The sequence below is a fragment of the Gavia stellata genome, chromosome 11 (assembly GCF_030936135.1).
Source record: "Gavia stellata isolate bGavSte3 chromosome 11, bGavSte3.hap2, whole genome shotgun sequence".
In the NCBI taxonomy this organism is placed as follows: Eukaryota; Metazoa; Chordata; class Aves; order Gaviiformes; family Gaviidae; genus Gavia; species Gavia stellata.
The window spans coordinates 17,456,359-17,473,637 of record NC_082604.1 but is presented as its reverse complement, the minus strand read 5'-3'; positions in this window follow the sequence as shown (position 1 = coordinate 17,473,637).

The following is a 17,279-nucleotide window of genomic DNA, read 5'->3' as shown; positions in this document are numbered from 1 at the left end:
GAAAACTTACTATGTCTTTTTTTTTTTCCTATATGCTACAAAAGAAGCGAGTCATCCTGCTCTTGACTTGATGCAAGAATTAATTCAGCGGGGCAGTGTTAGTGTGGGGAAAATGTTAGTGCGGGTACTTTGCGAATTCCTGGAGGTGAATTAGGTTGTGCCCTTTTCACCTCCAAGGTGTTGCATCTCCATTGTGTAATCCTTCTGAGCTGCTTCAGTATTGTACAAATATTGATGCAAAAATACCGCCATTTTAGGAACTAGGAAGCTTCTGACTAAAAAGGTTAATGCAGTTGATGCTGCACCCAGAGTCTGGGTGCAATATCTGCTTTTCAACTCAGCAGTGAGATGGAGCTTTTCTGCTGCATCACTAATGATTAAAATATATGCTGTGAAAACCTTTTCTCTACTGTATACCACTATGGAGCCCACTTCTGTATAACTGGAATCTTCAAGTGAGTTTGAACTGCTGTAGCTTTTACCCTCCCCTGTAGAGCTGTGATTTTTTTTTTTTTTTTTTTTATGTTTTGATACATCAAAGCGTATGGGTTAATTGAGCTGAGAATCTGCCAATGCTTGTAGCAATGACAGTGTTGCCTGCACCAAGACCTGTGTGTGTTTTGGAACACCTTGTTGTTGAAGTCAAGGAAAATAAAAGCCAAACTGAAAATGACACTGAATTCCCAAACAGCTTCTTTTCTTGCCTGTGCGCCTTCTTGGAAATGAGCAGGAGACTTTGTTGCTGCTTCCTCCTCTGAGCAGCCAGAGCTTAGCTTTGCCTTTGCCCATGTGTGCAGTTTTCTAATCCCCATACCATCCATGGCACAAGGGTATGTTACAAGGTGCCATCACACACCCATCTACCTTCTTTCTGGCAGATCCCACGGGTCAGCCCCTGTAAGCCTCTTGATGAACTGTGAAGTCTTCTGGCTTTTGCATTGTTTGCATGGCTCCTTTTTTGCCCCTTTTATCAGGTTTCTTTATTCTGTTTCTGAGCAGGGCACCGGAAAGTGCCCCACTTCAACGTCCTGCTCAAACACGATGGAACTGTGACTGCTGTGTGCCCTGGCCAGGAAAGGGAATGTGCACTTTCAGCAGGCAGGGTCAGTGCTGCCCTTTCCTGCCTCCACACTTGTGAAATAGCCTTGCACAGCCATCTCCACCATTGCCCTCAGAGATTGGAGAGGTTTGTCTTCTTCATTTAAGTTACACCACAGTCTTTGTGCATCATCCCATGCATCCTCTCTCCTGCCAAAGACTTTTCAGTTTCCTTTGCATCCCAATTCCTCTTTCAAGGATTTGAAAGAAGAGCCGCTCAGAGCCAGTGGGCTGGTTGTCCTAAAAGTGTTGGAGTGGTCTTCATCAGCTGGTGGCTTCAGTCTGTCCACAGACCACCACATTAGCAGCCCAGCTTCATGAATGGTTTCTGTGTGGGGTTCCATGTCTGTCTGTCTCTTACAGTTTTCCTGGGTTATGGTTGAGGGAGGATGCTCGGGAACAGGGAGAGTCCAAAAAAACCCACAAAGATCTCAAAAGAAGAAAAGGTCATGGCTTCCCTTGGGAGTTAGTTTCATGTTTACTGTTAGGGTAGAGAAAGCCTGCCTGATTTCTTTGGTTCTAGTCACTGTTTCTTTTCCCTTTTGATGAAGGATTAGAAAAGCAGTTGTCTCTGGATATCAATATTCAGAAGCATCAGTCCCCTGGTTGCACTCTGGCAGTCAGGGATTGATTTGAATGTGGTGTTAAAAACTATTATGTTGCCTTCAAAAGAGAGAAATGCTACTACGATGACTGCAAGACTTTGCTGTTTCAGCTGATGGACTCCTTGCCTCTAGATGAGCAAATTGGATCAGGTAAAAGAAAATTGCCATTTCTATTAACCAGGTCAACTTGAAATATGTTTGCTGATGGTTGCAATTGCTGTCTGCTGTGATCCACTGCTGGAGTAGGAGCTTCTGCATTGCTTATGTTACAGCAAGGGTTTCGGTGCTGAGGAATCCCAAGCTGGCACTCTCCCTTTTGCCCTCCACCCGTACCCGTTGGAATTTTGTCTTTGGATATTGGGATGCTTCATATGCAGGCATGAAGTTTTCAGGGCAGGGATCCATCACAGGCTTCCAGCTGTGTTTTGCAAGCCTGGGTGGACCTCTGAAGACGTGCATGCCCTTCTATGCTGTTTTCTAAGCATGCTGAAGCTAGCAGTCCCCTGGAATGAAACTTATCCAGACACGACAAAACTTGGCAAACGTCCGAGTAGAGGGTGTCTTGCTCATCACGTTCTTCCTGTCCTGTGTGGCTTAGCAGAACCCCCTGCCTTCCTGACAGCAAAGTGGCTGCCTGCGCTGCAGTGGGAGGATTGCAGGACCTGGCCTCCCACTCTGCTTCTTTGCAAGCTATTTCTCAGCGGGAAAACTGCGTGGGCAGCTCAGCCGTAGCACCAAGCGGGAGCGTGGGCTGTTTGGCTTTCTGATCTGCCGAGCTATGAAACGTGTAGCTTACACAAACCGCTGTGTGAAGGTTAGCGAGAGGAGCTGCACCAGGCCGGTGCTTTAGACCTGAAAGGTTCCTCTCTGTGGCAGTGCATGGCCACTACTCAGATGTGGAGTGTGGCCACCTGGGCACCGGCAGTGGCGATGCTGAGCCTTCACTGGGCAGGTTTGGCGAAGAGCCTCATCTGGCTGCCAGGATTGAGCTGGTGGTTTCTGGGTCCTGAAATGTTTTGGCTCTTTGCGACCCGTGACAGCAGTGAATCATCTTCCTGAGCGTATTGCAAAGGGTAGAGGCTGGAGTTTTGGAGTCTTATTGTTAATGTTTCATACACTGGCCATGAAGGTCAAATAAATTAGAAGGAAGCTAAACTTTATGCTCTGTTGGCAAGGACTGGCTGCAGCTTTCTCCCAGCTTGCTTCCCTAAAACTAAGGAGCCAAAATTTTACTCAGAGGTATATGGCAGTAGCACTTTGCTACAGCTTTGCTCTCCTGATCTGGGCCCCATGGACTGGTCCCTTTTCCTTATATGCCCATACCCTCCCAACTGTATATACCATCCCTTCAGCACAAGGCCTTAACATCACTGCTGTGGAAACCGGTGGTGTGTCTGGTTCTTTTAGTAGGTGCCTTTCATTCAGCGAGGAGTTGGACCCCCTCTGCAGCCCCCTCTGTCTGCCTGTGGATGTGGCAGGGCTGCCCATCACAGCCATGCCCTGCTGCTGGGTGAGTGTGGCCATGTGCTTCCTTGGCTCAAACTGGTCTAAGTCCCTTTTGGGACAGGGTGGAGGGAGATCAGCTGTTTTTGTTAAAAATGCTTTGACTTCCTTGTAAACACTCCTACAGTGTCACATGTTTTGTTCTTAGGAAACAGCTCTGCCTTCATGAAGCTAGCCAGATATCTGGGACCACTGGTGAGTATAGGAAAGGCTACGAGGGAGTGGCGGGGCAGGAGGCGCAAGATTTGGGGCTGGACAGGGGGATCTGTAGCTCCAGCCTCAGGGCACAAGCAAGCACTGAGGGGTGTCTCCAGGGACAGTGCAGTGACTGTGTGCCTGCAGCATTGAAGCTGAAGGGTCCTAACCGCACCTGAGGATGTTGCTTGTGCCCAGCATGTTTCTGTCTTGGTGGCTGCAGTCACAGCAGTACCACGCCTCTCTCCACTCCCACAGCAACATCAGACACAGGCCCATGGGCAACTGGATTTCAACCGTATAGCTCTAAGATTAAGTGTTTGCTGAGGGCCTCCATGCACCGTCCCACTGATTTTCTCACTGCCATTGCAGTCCAGTGCCCTCCGCACGCAGTGATAACGTGAGCATGGCAGCCAGTGGCTTTTTTGCCTGTGCCGCTTCCCCGGAGGATGGGGATACATGCTCCAACAGGAGGTGGGTGCCTTCTGGCATGCTCAGGAATTACTCACAGGCAGCTGGGCTGATACCAACCATTACAGCATGCAAGGGAGACGCATACATTGTCTCTCCCAACTGCCTGGGGTAGGAGATTAGGCTCCCTGCATCATCAGTGGCAAGAAAGTCCCTGGGGAGCCATTCAGAGCATATTAGCTTCCCACTCTGAATCATGCCCAGGAAGATGTGGTCTCATTATTGCCTGCGTCAAGGCCAAGGGAAGACTAAGCTTTTTTGTTAATATTAAGCAGGACAGCTCTGTCCATGCAATCAGCTTTGCCGAGTCCTAAGGCTTGTGGCTGCACTGCGACACTCTCACAGTAAAGCCATGTGCAATCCAGCAGCAAGTAACTGGCTGCAGGGCTCTGCATGTGGCAACGAAAAAGGGAAAAACTGAAACAAAATAAACCGGCAGACATGGAGAAGAGATGGTGCTTTACCTCTTCTGTTTTAACTGCCAGCACTCTCGAAATGAGAGTCTAGCAGCACACTTAAAAAAAAAAAAAAAGAAAATTAAAGAAAGAGATAAAGAGTAAAAATCCAATCTGGCATTAAAAAAAAAAAAAGAAATTTAGGCAACGGGAGATCTGGCTGCACTGAAGCCGAGGCGCTTCCGAGTATATCATCTCCCACCGGCGTTGGTTCCTCTGTCAGGGGGGTTTGTAATGTAAAAAAGAAAAGAGTATAAAAATAAGGCGGACAGCGGTGGTGCGGAGCCGAGCAGCCGCGCGGCGGCCGCGCTGCCCGGGGAGCCACTGCCCTCTAGCGGGACCCGCTCCGGGCCGGCCCTGCGCTGAGCATCGGGGGCGGCTCTGCCGCCGGCAGCGTGAAACGGGGGTGCAGGGACTTGCTGCAGCTCCAGGTGGCTGCGGCTGGCCTGGCGGGGCCGCGGCGGATGAAGGCTCGTGGTGGCAGCCCTCCTTCTGCCGCCGTTGCGGTCCCGCGTTCCCCACCGCTGGCAGGTGCAACCCAAATCACGGAGCCTGCGTGTCCCCTCAGCCCTCCAGACAGCTCCTGTGCTCACATCGTGGCCATGAGTTTTATAAAACTGCCTTTTTCAGCACCTTTCCCCTCGCATACCACGTGCAAGAGCTGCAGCAGCAACTCTTGTTTGTTTTGCATGGGTGGAATAAGCAAGTCACCTATTGGTGTTTCAGAGCAACTTTTACTGTAGCTGCCTCTTGGGAAAGCTGCTGCTCTCCTGCACTTTGCTGTGAACCCAGGGAATCCCCAGTGTTGTGCCTATGCCAACCAACACCAGCACAAATGAGAAATTCAGAAGATGAAGACCAAAAACCATCACCTGCCAAACCAGGAGAGACGACTGCTCTCATCCCGGGCAGGTCTTGAGTGCAAAAAACCTGAAGCTGTGCTCTCAGTTGGTGAACCTCTGCCCAGAGATGTGTCCAGAGCCAGACCCTACCCACCCCAGGAGGTTGGTTGGAGGCACACTGGAGGCAAGTAGCCCTGCATGGTTACCCCGTGCTGCAACACCCTGCAGCCACGGCCAGCATGCAGCAGCACCTCAGGCTCCCAGCACCATGTGTGCCCTGCCCGAGGGCACGAGAGGTGCTCCACCTTTCCTCCACGCACATACGCAGAGCCTTGGCTGCAAAAGTCCTCCCTGCCAGAGCGATACACATCTCTTCTTCCAGCTGAGAAAATACCACCAAGTATTTTGCAGGGAGCACACACTGCAACCAGCAACTCCCACAGCAGCACCTGGCTGGAGCACCAGCGGCCGACTTGGGGCTCCCACGCTGCTGCGACAGCCAGCTCAGCCAGTCTGGGTGGGGAGCCCAGCACCCCGTCAGGGCCGACCCACCTGCAGCACCCAGCACCCCGCTGTGCACCTGCGTGGCTCTGCAGGGTGCTGCGCGCATAGAGGGGGCTCTCCCCTGGGGGGTCCCCAGGGGCTGTTGGCTCAAAGGCTGTGAGCTGGCTCTGGCTCAGATTGCTGGTGCATGCTGTACAAGCTTGCCCCACTTGTTTGGCCCACATGTGGTTCTGCTCCAGGGGAGGCCAAACGTGAAAGCAGCCCCCAGTACCGGGCAGGCACCCGCCACAGTTCAGGGCTGTGCCATGGAGACAGGTTGCAGCTCCCAAGGAGAAGCTGGGGAGCTGGAGAGGATGGCATCCACCTTGGCTGGGAGGTGGGGAGGCGTATGCCATGCTGGGAGTCATAGGCAGCACTTCTGCAGGATCTGGGCTCCAGGGCTATGCTCTGCCCACGCAGGGTCTCTGCTCGGCACCCAGGTGCCCCCATTGCTCACCCCTACCCTGACCTCCAGGTCCTAGCCCAGCTTTCATGGCTGGGGTGGCCGTGGCCTGCAGGAAGACCAGAGGGAAGAGTGCCCAAACCGCTCATTTGCACACAAAGGTGTGAGCTGGGTGCTCGGCTCTTGGGTGTGGACAAGCATTTGACAGGTGGGTTTTTTTTAAGTTATTCAGCATTTAGTCTGAGCATTTCCAAACACTCTCCTGCTTGGCCATCTCCAGTCCTTATCTGCCCTTTCCTTTCCCCCATCAGCAGCTGCAACAGGAAGCTGGCCAGCAGCAGGTCTGAAGGGGAAGATGTTGGGGTGGCCCCTTGGGTGGCCCCTTGGTCCCTTGGAAGGGATTTTTCAGCTCTGTCCTGGAGCAGTGAACCCTAGTAAGGTGTTACCTAGTTTTCTAGAAAAGCCTCGGATTTCCTCCAGTTTTTCCTGAGCTTCCTAAACGGCACCCCAGGGAATCTGCTGACTTTTTCCTATTTTCTTCCTGAGGTTTCTTTTGTTTGTTCGCTGGTTCTTTTTTAGTTTTGTTTTGTTTTCCCAAATCCCTCTGTGAGCCTCTGATTAATTCAGCTGTTTATTCCTTGGAAATCACCTCTGGAGGCAATGCTGAAGATTTCTACACATGTGATCCATCTTCTTGGCCGCATAGCCCCCAGTGCTGGAATTGGGTAAGAAATGTTACAACAGATCCTAGTAGTCTATAGCAGGTATGTTAGGAAACAAAATATTGCACAGTGCTGCGTGAAAAACTCTTTGATTAATTAAAGGCGTGGGTGGCTACACAATTGCATCAAATTATCCATGTGCCATGGCGAAATGCGAGATAAATGCATTGATTTCTTATTCCAAGATCACGGTCAAGCAGCCCATGCTGAACCTGGAGACAGTTGCCAACCTGAAGGTGAACATGAGTTTTTCACAGAAACAAGAGATAACGGGTCACCTCCAGCACAGGGCAAGGTGCCTAGAAGGTGCTGCAATGCCCATGTATAGGAAGCCCAGCCCCAGAGCAGAGTCCAGCACCCTTCCCCCAGGGCAGTATTTGACCCTCTGAAGGCTGATGCAGAGCCCTGCGCGCTGAGCAAATACCCAACTCTGAGCACCGGCGCGTGTGAGCCAGTCCCCTCCCTTCTGGCATTTAGGCTCTGGCCTGAGCCCCAAACCCACAACATCCTTTCAAAGTCCTGAGCAAGGCTCCCTTTTTTTAGAGGAGCAGCCTGTGGCGGTGCCTGCCTGCCACTGAGGGTGATACCTGGAGGACACAGACCACACTGTTTGCTCTTCTGATAGGAACATTTTCTTCCAGCTTCAAGTGCTATGGGTAGCAAGACAGTTACTCTAGTATAGTTTATATTCTGGCCTTTATTACTGCTTAATTAGCGACTAGCCAATGTTTAGGAGCTCTCAGCGGGCAGGATTGTGCTGTGCATTGAAGGTTAAGGGCTCATGGTAAAAACAGATGCACCAAAACCACACACAGACTCGATTTGCACAACTGTAACAGCAGTGACTCAGCTTGCCCCAAAGAAGGGATGGCTGAACGTGTTCCACCTGGCCCTGAACCTTATCATTTCACCCAAGGGTAAAATACTAGCAAGTAACCATTAAGGCAAGTACGTTACTGTCAGACCATGGGCAGCAGCTGCCTCAGATTATTTCAGCGTTGTCTCTGAGGTGAGGAAATTGGACATGACTGAAAGCCCTGCCAGGAATGCCAGCAGCCAGCTGAAGATGGGCAGGTGAGGAGGTGAAGGTGAGGGCACTCTATGTCCCACGCAGGCTGTGACCAGCTGCTCTCTGGAGAGGTCTCAGGAGCAGAGAGAGCTGACTGAAATTTGATTTTGAATTTTTTTCTGTTGTTTTTGTAGTGGTGCCCCCATGGCCAGGAAGCAGCGTAGAGTTACTGCGGCATTTCACAGGAGATGAAGCCCAGCTAGAGGGTTTGGCTGGGAAGACAAGGAGCACAAACTGCAGCACTTGGCTCTTTTGCACATCTTCAAAAGGAACAGAGCAGAGTCTTCCCTCTGCTCCATTTGAAGTGATGCTGGGCCCAAGGACCTCACTGATTAACGCTGGCATGCCTGGTTAGGCCAGGGCATATGGAATACCTTTGAGAAAAAAGGCTCTCAGCTAGTTGAGACAGCCAAATCAAACCCGGTGAGGCTGCAGAAAAGGATGCCCAAGGCGGACGTCTGTTCTAATACAGGCAGATTTCCTAAGCCTGATTTTCTTCCCATTCATGCTGCTTTAGCTGGTTGTGAGCATCCCTATTGCAAATGAGAGAAGAGGAATGCTGACCAGGGTGGCCAGGCATGACAGGGAGGGAGAAGGTCTGGGTGGTGCTCCCAGAGCTGGCATGTTCCCAGGCAGCATCCTGCCCTTTTTCCCCTCCTAAGGCAGAACAGGAGGATGCCTCCGGTGCATTTATCCCTATTTATACCAAGTGTGTCTGCAAGGCAGAGCTGCCTTCAGACTAGCATGGCCTGGCAGTATGGTGACTAATGACTTGCAGACCTGCTGAGGGAGGGAAAAGCAAAGAGTCCTCTTGGGTTTTCCTGAAAGCTAGAAGGTATTTTGGAGAAATCAGAAGCAGCCATGTCACCCCTTGGGAAGAGTGGAAGTGCTGGAAGTGAGATGCAGTTTGAAGGCAGCAGGGGAGAACCCAAGGCAGCACTTGGGTGTCCCCTGCATGCCAGTGCTATGTGGTGTTCACAGCTGGGGCAAAGAGCTGCTGAGGTATGGCAGTTCTGCATAGCCTGGAGCATGGGCTACCCAGAAGGAGCTTATGACCTGGAAATTTTCTTTTGCTGCTAGGCCCATCACAAGAGCAGGAGAGATGTTTATTATCTTTTGTCTGGTGGCGCCAGCGGTTGAGCAAGAGGAGCAGGAGGCCGGCTGCCGGCATCTGTATTCGTGCCATCTGGAACTCCCACCTAATCCCACTGGGTGGAGGACTCACAGGCTTAGTAACGTTCCTGGTATGGCGTATCTCACCTTTTGTTTCAGTGTAATTAGTCTGAAACGGGAGAAAGGATGCAGTGTCTTCCACCTCAAGGGGAACCACTAAAGATTTGTTACGGTCCCAGAGCAAACGCAACTTGTAGATTTGGCCGGAGTACGCCCAAGTGGCGATGCTAGCAGCTCCAGCCACCACGATCAGTCCCAGCAGCTGAGGGGAGGGCAGGCGTGCCAGCAGCTTTCGGCCACGCAGACCCCGTGGTCAGGCTGCTGTCAGGGCACTGGCAGGGTGCAGGTCATGGCGTCCAGGTCAGTGCCGCAGCTCCCAGTCCAGATGTTCAAGCAAACAGGGAGGAACGTGCACAGTGCTGGCTGAGCAGGGCAGGGTATGTGCTCATCAGCCAGGCTTTCTCACTCCCTGCAGCACCTGGGTTTGGTGCGAGTACGTTTACTTTCCCCACAGTGTCTCGGATGGCTCCAGAGGGGTGGGCAAGCCCAAGCTGCCAGGAAAGCCTGGTGGCAGCGTCGTGGGCTTGTGGCTGGCAGGGTGAACCTGGCAATTTGCTGGGTGCAGAAGAGCATGGCACGTTGTTTGCTTATGGCTGAGCTTTTGGAAGACCCATGTGAACATCCTTTTCTTCATAGCCATGGGTGAGCTGGGAAAAACCTTCAGGGGCTGCTTTCCTTGCGGCGGTGCTGCGAGGGCCAGTTGAGTCACCTGGGGAAGCACAAGCACAGCCAGGCTCAGCAGCAAGTCTGTATATACTTCGTCCCATCCCTAAGAGCCGCTGTTGGGGCCACGTTTCGATGTGGGGACAGTTATTCTGAAAGCATTTGCTCAAGAGTGCCTCAGATTGTCAACCGCACGCAGCTCAGGGCTTTCCCTGGGGACCTTCAGTGACAAACCTCTTCCCTGCAGCTGTGTGAAATGAGGCCAGGCAATGAGGCTGGGATTTTCGGTGATCACTCCTGGACTGGCTAAGGAGCTCAGCCTGCTTCTTCTCTCCCACTGCCACAGGCTGCCCATGTTAAAGGCATCATTTTCCTTTGACCCACTGCGCAGAGCAAGGAAGGATGGGCTTGTGCTAGAGCTGTTTCCAGTGTGTTTGAGCTGGGAGGGAAATTAAAAAAAATGCTGTGTGAGGTGGCTGAGGGCTACCTCAGCCACCCGGCCGCCAGCCCATCTCCCTGCACCCAGCTCCTCTGCTCAGAGGAGCCAGGCTGCGGCCCCGCCGCTGTAGGCAGGTAACTGTCACAGAGAAGATAGGCATGAAACTACTCAGCTCCTTCTGCCTCACCCAGGGCCAGAAGGGTTTTTTGAAAACAAAAATAAAGGGGAAAATTCAGTCTCCACCCATCCACCCAATTTGGCCGGCAAATCAAATAAAACAATCTCAGAGCTGGCACCACCAGAGCAGTGAATGCCAGCTCCCAGCCTCTCACACGAGGTGTCGAAACGAAAGGAGATGAACAAACAACCCCCAGGTGCCTGGGGGCAGCAAACTGGTTTTAAGATGCTGGTGGGTTGTTTTTTTCCCGTGCAGTGATGGGACCAGCCCCCTGCAATCCACCCAGGACCAGGCAGCTGCCCCCCACAGTCCTTGGCCATCCCTGGGCCATGGGCACACGTTGATGGGGCTCCATGAGAAGGGCTTCATGCAGAAATACATGTCACCACAGGTGGTTTCCGTGGGCATCCCGGTGTGGGGCGGTGAGGCCAGTGACTAACAAGGTGGTGAAGGGGATGTCAGGCTCAGGCATCACCTCAGCTGTGCCCAGCTGCTGCAGAGAGCCCTTCAGGGATGAGCCTGGTGCCAAGATGCCCCGGAACGGCTGGGGGCCCTGCACTGGATGGGCACACCTGGACCATGCATGTCTGGTTACTGTGACTAATATGAGGCTTTTAAAGTACAGGGCTTTTGTGTCAGTGGTTTTCCAGCCAAAACTCCCCTACTAGAGCTACTTACACTCAGAGGTGGCTCTAGGTTTGCCATGAACAGGCCTTTCATGGGCATGACGAAGATCCTTGCAAGATTTGGCAGAAGGTCCACATTCTCCTCTCTACGAGGGGAGGTCATAAGAGTTTCTTCTCCACCTTTGCCACGGTCCAGTTAAAGCACTGTGAGCAGTTGGGAGGTGCCTTGCAGGGCATTCACACTTCTTTCCAGCTTCTGCCTCATTGCAGTCAAACCAACCGGTTTCATTTCTTGCACCGGTGCTGCCCAAAGCACATTGGTGGCAAGTGGTGGCCTCATTTCTCACTGACAAAGCAGGGACCAGCCCAGCACTTTCAGACGGTGTCAGGTGCAGAAGCACTGGAAGGAGGGGATGGTGATGCTGGGCTGTGCTGGGAGGTCAGACACGCTCCTGGCACTGCCGGGAGCAGCCAGGTCAGTCCAATGCAATGTGTTTCCCCCAAACTTGGGAGCGAAGCCACCCGAAGGCCATTGCAAAAAAGCCGTGTGTGATAAAAGGGGTGCTTTTTCCGGTGTTTTTCTCCGTGTGCTGGAGCCATTGGGCTCGCATGCGAGGCACTGCAGGAGCTGCTTATCGGCTCACCTCATCGCAGCAGCAGACTGATGGTGCTGCTACCATCTCTGCTGTTAATCTCATTACAAACAAAGGAGGGGTAGAAGCTAAACTGAGCTCATATTAATTCCCCCTGCCCTGCCCTGCTCAACCTCAGGAAATACCTACTAGAACTGCCATTCTTATTATCCAAACCACCCTTGGAAACGATCATTAGCTCCTTTGCCAAGCGCGTCCACTCGCCAGCCTGGCTCCGTTTGCCCACGGGGCACTCGCATTGCCTGTTCCTGCCACGGCACACTCTGCGGTTGCCTGTACCTGTGCTCTTCTGCTGTGGCCTTGCACGCTGCCGCCCAGCCGGACCAAGGCTGAACCCTACTTCCCTGTGGCTCACTGGCTCTCTGCCTTGCCCCAGAAACATGGTAAGGGTGGCCAGGCAGCTCTCCGAGCTGCTTGTTTTGCTTTCCCAAGTTCCTGTAGTGTGCTGGACTTATTTTTGGCAGGGTTGGATGGTGGCCAGGGGGTTGGGACATGTTGACATTTATGATTTTTTTTTTTTTTTTTTTTTTTTTTTTGCGTAACAAAGTTTTGCTAAATGAGAAGGAAACAGACTCGATGCCAGCTTTCACCATGTGTTTAAAACAAGACAAAAGTAATGCTGGGCTGGCTGTGGCATCCACTAGACCTGTGGAGACAGCAGTTTGCTGTGTGCTCTGGGGACGGACGAGTGACCCACACACACTATGCTGTGCTCCGGGAGGATATGGGGCACCTTGCCGTTCTCAGTGGCATCTATTGCACCCATCCATGTGCACCCCCACCCCACCCCACCCCCCCCCACCCCCCCCAAGCCCAAAGTGAAGGCAGGGCTGTGCCTGGGGTGAACAATGGTGCAGGATCTGGCCTCATGCATGGCTGCACTCTGTTGGTTCTGGGGTGCCAGTGCTGTCACTGGCATCAAGGCACATTATACGCTGGGTTTGGGTGCCCGCTGCGTAAATGGAGTGGTGGGAGAAGAAGCACATATATATATATATGTGTCCACCCACACCTAGGGAAGAGCACAATGTCGTGGGACCTAGGCAGGGTCATACCCCGCTGCACAGACAAGCATCAACATTTCCAGCAGGAAAAGGTGGGTCTTCTGGTGGGGTGTGGAAACAAAAGACATGCATGCTTTTTTCCTTTTTTAATATAGTTCTTCCCCAAAGCAGGACTAGCCCATTTTTATCTCACTGCCAGCACTATTAGAGCCAGCTGTTTTGTTCTTTTTTTCCCCCAGGTTGGGCAAGGGTGTGGACAGGAGGAAATAACCTATTTTTTTTCTTTTTTAAATGACAGGTTTTCATGGGAAGATGTTCATCTGCCTGTGAGTCCTCAGCTTGGCTCTGCCCAGGTTTAACCAGGAGGGCTGAGCACAGCTCAGTGCAAACTCTGTCTCCTTCCTGTGCTCACATCCTTCCCTTGGCCAAATCCCTGCAGCTTGCAGGCAGCCAGCAGCTGTAATGCAAAGCTAACAAACTAGTCCAGGCTCTGCTCCCACCCATGACCAGCAGCAGCAGCTGCCTCCAAGGTGGGGAGAGCCTTGCACGGGGACTGGCCAACCTTATGTGCAGCAGCTGGCGGGGATGGTGCCACCCAAATTGTCCATCACCAGGGCAGAGACCGAGCAGCAGGGTGGGGAGATGGCAAGAGGGACGTAGCTGCAGGGTGGGATGGAGTGGCAGCAGAGGAGGGTCTTCAGCCAGGCTGGCTGCTTGCAGGGCTTGTTGCTGGGTCTCCAAGGGTCATCAAGGTTGCTGTATTTGGGGCTGTCAGTCTAGCTCCTGCGAAATAAAAGGGACATACAAAAGGTCCAAACACACCATATTTTTTAAGCTTGTCATGTCTCAGCTTGGAATCAACGGGGATTAGTCACCATCCAGTGGAGCTGCTGGAGACTGACTTGGCCACGTGGCCCTAAGCCTGCACAGCAATATTGGTAAGGTTCAGTTGCTTAAAATTAATGCCTCAGAAAGTCTCACAGGCTAATGCCTATGGACATGCCGAGGTTTTATTAGACTCTGTAGCCACTGAACATAAAGAGCTTTAGGTATTTTAGCCTTGACTGGGGATTCAGGAATTTGTAAATACCCACAAGTCTTATTTTCAGGTGAGGTTTCAGGGCTGAGCTTTTGGCTGGAGGGAAACTTCCAGCAGCCACTTGCAGTAAAGCATTTACAGCCCAAAGGGGCTCAGACTTTCTGCTGTCCCCGTTGGTGGTTATTTGCTTGTACAAGGTGTTTTCCATGCTCTTACCCTCTGCACAAGGCATCTCATGCCTTGTTGGGCTACTGTGACCCCTGCTAGCCGCTGCTCCCCATGCATTGGTGCCCTTGCTGCTGCCAGCTCTGTACACTCTGCTGCCGCATCCTTGACTATGAAGTGCAATGATTCTCCTCAACAAAGGCATCCATTTCATCTGTACTTTTTCCTGAAACATTGCTGACTCCCCGTTGCTGAAGGCATGCCTGTGGCACAGACCAGGCTCCTCCAGCCCCCCAACCCCTAGCAGCAGCCTTGTGCAAGGGGTGACCAAACTTGGCTTCAGCCCACTTGAATGTCAAAACAAAAACAAAGCTCCTTGCTAGTAAAGATTCCCTGGCATTGAGTAACAGCATGCAGGGCTTCACTTCAGAGCAACGGCCACACCCAAGCGCATGCGCACACACACACACAGTCACTTCACTTGTTGTTTTAATTCTCTTACATTTCCTTTATGAGTTGTTTTCTTTTTTTCTCGTTGAATGTCATAAATTAACCCTGCTAATCCCACCCTGCATATATTATTATATTAGGATGGGCACAGCAGAGTTAACAAGGAACTAAGACATGGTTCAAGCATCTCCAAACCGGTCCCAGTGCCGGTGATAGAACTGGGGCACGTATAACAAATGGACAACAGGTAAGTAGGTTGTGGTTCCCTTCGGTGGCCAAGCCTCTGCTAAAGGAGCTCAGAGCTGGCCTGGGAGCCATGAGCTTGCTCCGAAATGCGCATCAGCTTTATTCTCAGTGGCGTGACTTTGGGCACTGCCTCCTTCGGGAGCTGCTTCATGTAGGGGCTTTGGGAAGCAGCAATTACCAGACTGGTGGGGCAAATGGGGAATAACCAACTTCATAAGCAAATGTAGCAGGAAGCAAAAATGTTAGTGCATCAGGTTGCCCTGGGGCATATTTGACCAAGGAGGAGTGTATATATTTGGGTTTTGTTGTTAGCTTTCTTTTTCCACGGATGTGGGTGCCTTGTGGGCAGTCTGGATGTGACCCTGGCAGCTCTGGCACATGCCAGGCCTCTACATCAAATCTAAGAGTTAAAATTCATTTCTCGGAGACCAACCCACCTTAGTGGCAACCCATCCGACCCGGATACAAGAGACCCAAAAGCCTACATTGTATTTTGGTGCATATCCCAAAGAGCTCTGTAACTTGCTCCTGTGAGGCTACAGAGTGCCAATAAACTTGGCAACCACCTCTGCTGTTGCAGCAGAAATACAAATCCACTTCTGAGCTAGACTTTGCCAGAGCAGAGAGCTGGAGAAACAAACAAACAGGGAAAGTGCCTTTGACTCACTGTGTTCCTGTTTCCTGGCTTCAGCCTGGCACGAACCGTAGGCAGGTCTCGGCGGCAGAGTGGCGTGGTGAGCAGCACGGCCCAGGTAGCCCGGAGTCTTTCCCCTTCTTAGGGATTTGGGGTCCGTGTTTGCAATTAAGTTCCAAAATGTTGCATCCTTCTGAAGCTGCTCCACCATTCTCCACCAAAGCTGTTGTTTCACCAGGAGCCGGCCAGCACCCTGCTTCGCTCCCCAGGCTGCTGCACACCCCAGCATTGCACAGGGGCTGCGACACCCTCCTCCTGCTCTCCAAATTGCCTGAAGTGTGCCAATGGTACATAAGTTATTAGGCAGCTGGATGCAGAGCAAAGGAGATGGACAGGCAGGCAAATGCACACATACAACTTCGCTTAATCCTGTCCACACCAGTGTCTCTGACGCTCCTCCAGCACCAGAGATGTGTGCGTGTGGTCTCGGGACTGGGGCAGGAAACCCCAAAGGGAGGGGCACCATCGGGAGGCAAACCGCATATCCCCCAGTCTCCCCTTCTAATATTTGGTGAAAGAAAGACAAAGACAGGCCCAGATGTTGTGTTTGGTTTATTTCCCCTGGATTTAGACACAGCTCTGGCTAACCACCACAGCAGCAAACAAACCACGACAGGCGCCAGCCCCGCCTGCCTCCCCGCAGGAGGACCAGCTGGTGGGATCCCTGCAGCCCTGGGGAGGGCAGGGGCTGCGCCGAGCGGCTTGGAGGGGGCAGCTCTGCAGGACGCGCTCGGACAGATGTGGTTGTCAGGGGGGTGGCAGCACAAACTCAAACTGAAGGTGCAGCACGTCGGAGTCCAGCCTTGGATGCAATAGTGTGGTGCAGGCAGGGGACAACACAACCTGCGTTTCAGCTCTCCAGCTGCCCTCCCCATCTTCCCTCCAGCTTTTCCTCTGGCTATTTTAAAAAAGAGGGTTTAAGCATGTACAGGGGAGGTCCTTAAGCAGGGAAGGGTCTCTGCAGGGTAAACTGTGGGCAATTCCTTGGGGAGGCAACATGATGAATCTTTCCAACAGCCTACGAGGAAGGGAGATAACCTCAAAGAAACAAGCCACACTAGCGGCTCAGGAACACTCAGAGCTTTCTCCCCTGCAGATTTGACATGGGAGGATGTGCAGCAAATGACCCTTCCCTCACTTTCTAGGCAGTAATGGTACCCCCTTCACAGTCTGGGCATTTGTTTTTCCAGATGCACTGAGTTCCCCTTGATCTTGCCCAGAACCAGCTTTTGAGGAGGTCTCTGCAGGACCGTCCTTGTCTATGGCCTTTGCAGCCAGTGACTGGATGAGACAAGGGTGCTGCTCAGCCTGGAAGATTTGGGTAGGCACAAGCTGCATGAACAAAGAGAAAAGACAATTCCCTATTGCAAATTTTAAGTCCTGGGAATGTCAAAGCTGGCAGAGGGGAGTAGAAAATGACTGAGAAAGTACCAATGCAGCAGGGAGCTGAGCAAAGTTGCTCAGGGATGCAAACTCCAGCCAAGATCCCTGCAGTGCTTTCTGGAGAGACAGCAGCCTTGCAGTAAATTCAGCAGTAAAGATTGCTGCAACCTGCCTTTCAGGAACTGCTTTCCAGCAGCAGAAGCAGCTGTTGGGTCAAAATAAAAGCTGTTCCCATCTCTGGGATGTGGGCAATTCTGTGACTTCAGTGCTCGTTCTGATTGAGGTAGGGGCTGCTCTGGTCCCATGCACAGGAGTTAATTTAATGGTGGTAGAGGGATGATTTACGGGCTTAACAGCATTTACTGGCGTAGTAAATCTATTATGATAAGCAACATGTGCATTCAATGCAACACCCTCAGACTGGGTCAGACATACTCCTGAGCAAATAGATGCTACCACACCATGAACATCCACTGCTTCTGCACTGTCAGGATGGGAGGATGCAGCCAGGACATTTTGAGTACAAAGACATACAGTGATCATCCAACAACATGGCACTGTAACATCCCTGAGCCTTTCATCTGCTTTCCAACGTGGACC